The sequence below is a fragment of the Protobothrops mucrosquamatus genome, unplaced genomic scaffold (genome assembly GCF_001527695.2).
Source record: "Protobothrops mucrosquamatus isolate PMUCROS unplaced genomic scaffold, P.Mucros_1.0 scaffold6130, whole genome shotgun sequence".
NCBI lineage: Eukaryota > Metazoa > Chordata > Lepidosauria > Squamata > Viperidae > Protobothrops > Protobothrops mucrosquamatus.
The window spans coordinates 56,076-60,548 of NW_015391968.1; positions in this window are offsets into that span (position 1 = coordinate 56,076).

Below are 4,473 nucleotides of genomic sequence, written 5' to 3' on the forward strand. Positions count from 1 at the left end.
AATCATTCCAACATAGGTAACAATAGTAGTCTTGATATATACAACTCACACAACTTCAAAAGTTTCAGCCATGCTTATGAAGGAGACCAAGTGATGCACTCACATGCACCAACCTAGGTCATACAGTAGCAACATTCCTGCCCTTGCTCTCCAGCAGCGGAGCAGACTCCACAATGGCTCTCCGGTTCTGAACCGTGTGCTTCAATAAGGAATTGTTTGCCTCAGGGTTCCCTCTGCCATTCCATCCAGGCCAGGCCAGGAGTAGCAGTCCCACAACCAGCAGGGACATGGAAAAACTGAAAGAAAAGCAACCTATCACAAGCCACAAAGCAAAATTCTGGTCACAGCAGTCAGAACTACCCAGAACTTTCAAAACAACACTACTCTCAATAGCCAGCTTTTGTTCCAAGTATAGAAAGAAACAAAACTCTTGAAGAATTGGATTTTTCTATCATAATAATAATGCTTTGCATGCAGGAAGTCCAAGATTCAGCCCTTGGTTCCTCCAGACAGGACAAAGAGAAACCTCTACCTAAAATCTTCAAGGCCAGTTCCAGCATTTCTAACCAATGGCCTAATAAAGTACAGCATTAAGGCAGCTGCTTATGTTTTGTATATGCTGGTCACACACATCCCCAACACACACACACACACACACACACACAGAGACATATCTCCTGGCTATGTGAATAACTGGTTGGATAATAACCAGCTGCTATGTGTTTTCATTTTATTTTGTATATTGTGAAGTTTATATATTTTATTTGCTTTGTTGTAAGCAGCGCAAAGTCACATACTGTAAATGTGAGACCAGCAACTGTATAATGAATGAAGAGATCATTAAAAGGAGTCATGGTGGTACAGTGGTTAAAATGCAGTATTGCAAGCTAACTCTGCCCACAGCCAAGAGTTCAATCCTGACCAGCTCAAGGTTGACTCAGCCTTCCAGCATTCTGAGGTTGGTAAAATGAGGACCCAGATTGTTCGGGGAAATATGCTGACTCTGTAACCACTTAGAGAGTGTTGAAAATCACTATGAAGTGGTATATAAATCTAAGTGCTATTGCTATTGCTAAAACATCTCAGAACCACTGAAAATCCCTGTGTATGTTTAAAAAGGATAAGGACCCTAAGCCAGAGGTCCCCAACCCCCAGTCCAGGGGTAGGCAACCTTGGCTCTTTTATGACTCGTGGACTTCAACTCCCAGCTATGCTGGCTCAGGAATTCTGGGAGTTGAAGTTCACGGGTGATAAAAGAGCCAAGGTTGCCTACCCTTGGACTGGGGGTTGGGGACCCCTGCCCTAAGCATTATAATTTTTACCTATATTTTATTTCAAAGAAAATATGCCACGCACGAGAAGAAAATCCACTATGGAAAAGATCCAAACAGGAAACTACAGAAGTGTAGCCATTATCTAGACACCCCTGTGGGTTAATCCTGGGAATGAAAGTTTAGCCAGCAATTAGCCTATGGCCAAGATTTGATTACATCAAACTTGGAAAAAAGATCAGGAGTAAATGCGATATATGTATCAAGCAATGGCAATTGTTTCCTTAAGTCAGACTGGTTCAAGTTCATGTGAAGCAAGAAACAAATAAAAGAATCTTTGCAAAGAACTTTGCAAAATAAGAAGAAGATGTTTAATTTGCCAGTTCTTGTCTTACACTTTGATTCTGATTCCAAGTAAAAGAGCAGCCAACAGTCGGTCTATGAACCCGATGGAAGCCACCTACATCACACCGAGACACTTAGGCTCAAAGTCTCTAAAAAGGACAAGTGAAGAGATGGATATCGATCCTGAACATAAATAAATGGCATTTATTTAATTGGACCTGCCTTTTGGCTATGATTAAAGAGCCAGGAGCCTGTGCTTCCTCTCCCCATCTTGAAGGCTGCTAAAAGGAATATCAATATCAATCCTAACCAAAGTTAAGAGCTCGGCAATGGAGTACTAATCAAGTCTTGCTCATTGTTGTTTCACGCAATCAGTTTGCCTGAATTTTGCAAGTGCCCAAATGTCTATTTTTATTTCACACAGCTATTGATATCAAACTCATTCCACCACGTGTAAGTACCTACTGGCCCATTTTTCAGCCCCTAAGCTCCTGCCAAAACTAAACAAATGAAATTTGCAGGCATTTTTCCAATTTCCAGCAGAGCAGTTTGCCAATTTACTTTCTGAAAATGCTTCGAGCCTCCACTAGGCATAGTTTAGCCCCATGCCCGCTGACGATATAATTCCCATGCCTCCTCCAAACTATTGCGAAAAGGAGGAGGAAGCCTAGCTCGCAAAAATATTCCCCACCCCTGCATCAACTGTATATCAGCTCTCTATTGTTAGATGTCAATTACCATTCCTGGAATCAAGGAAAGTCCCTCTCAGCACCAAAAACAATGTGCAGCAAAAGCTGGGAAGCTACTGACACGTCCTGTACCTGACTTTATATTGTTCTTTGCTCAGTGATCTAGAAAAAAGGGAAAACAAAGTGCTCTACGAAATTCTGTGGTTGGGATGAAAGCCCTCAAGTTCTTCAGCTTTAGAGGTCTGATTGCATATCCATTCCAGAACAGGTGGTGGTGTTTTTTTAATAAATTATATTGAAAAGGATTGCAGAGACAATCAATCACTTCTGGAGGGAGAAAATGGGACTCTCTAAAAAAAGTCTGTAAAAAAACAATTATCAAAAAGAAAGAAGTTAGGGGAAACTATAATAAGCCAGGTGTTTCTTTAGTGTCCAGAAAAAAAAGTTCCTTATCAAGGTACAACTCTTAAAACCGACCAGACAGAACTGAAATGCAGATGGGTGAAGAACATAGGAATCTGAAAGGAATAGCAATACAGGTTGTCCTCGTGTTACAACTGAAATAGAGCCTGCCCATCACAGTTATAGCTCACAAAGGTAGTAAAGCAGGCTGGTCATATAACCAACCCGACTTTATGATATTTTTGCAGCGGTCATTAAGCAAACACGGTAATCGTTAAGCGACACAATGGTTTGTTATGGTGCAGTTTTGCTGAAAACCAGAAGTAAATGCTGGTTTTCAGTAAAATAGATGCAAAACAGTTCAAGTGATTGCAAGATGCTGCAAACAGCTGTAAATCTTTGATAGTGAGATGGGTGGCATATAATTTTAATAAATAAATAAAATGCGGCCCAGTTGCTAAGTGCCCAAAGTGCAGATCATGTGACTTCAAGGGAGGTGGAAACCACTGGAATTTTGAATCCAGATCTTAAGTACCCCCCCCAGGTAGGTCCACTGGAACTTTGAACAGTCACTAAGCAATTGGTCATAAGTCAAGGACTACCTGTACCATCTCTTTTAAACCTAATCTGAGAAATTGAGTAACAAAAATGCCAAAAGATCTTCACATGATCAAGAAAGATCTTCTTCCCAAATCTTAGCACTTCATTCCCTGTTTTAATCTAGATCCCAACTTCGGCTTGCACACTGACTTATAACTTGGCCAAATAATCTGAAAAAGTAAAACACGGAGCAGGCATATCCAAACCAATCCTTTTTTTTTTTTTTTTTTAAGAAAGTGCCAGCACTGCAAAAAACTCAATAGCACAACATTTTTTTTCCTGAAACTTAAATAGATCAGGGACTATTTAACATTTTAGCTAAGAAAATAATTAAGCATGGTGGGAAAAATGGTTAATAAATAAACAAGTCTCTCAGGAAGACTTAAACTAATGCCACCGGAAAAAGCTAAACCCAACCCAGACAGACGTCACAGATTTGGAAAACATTATGGGATTAGGCAAAAAGAAAAGAAAAGAAAATCAGTGCAGGAGCATTAGACAATCTTACTTGATGCTGCTGTGCAGACAGTTCCCTAATCCCCCACATCACTGCAGCAAACTGTATATTGGTGAGAAAGGATACTAGACTTGCCTGACATCTAGTTTTCTATATGCAGATATCTTTTTTAATATAAAGAATCAAATCCCACCTGCACTGTGGCAGAGTAGAGTAAAACAGGCTATTCACACTATTCATACTGTCCAGCTATCTTTTCTTTATTAACAAAGTGATGCTTTGATGATGCTATAAATAACTACTACAAATATCCTTAACTAATCGTGATCTATTGGATAACAAACAAGATAACCCCCAACCTGTACAATATTTTATTTATTTATTTATTTATTGCATTTATATCCCGCCCTTCTCCTTTCGGACTCAGGGCGGCTGACAAATTAGATAAAATACTAACATATATACATATTATGCCTAATTAAAAATTTAATTAAAACGAAATATTTGAAAATGTCCAATTAAAAGTAATTAAAACCCCTATAAAATCCCCTAGGCCAGTCCCGCTAGCTGGAACAACCACGTCTTGAGGGCGCGGCGGAAGGAAGGGAGATCAGGGATCACCCTGATCTCTGGGGGCAGTTCGTTCCAGAGGGTGGGAGCTCCCACAGAGAAGGCCCTCCCCCTTGGGGTCGCCAGCCGGCACTGCCTG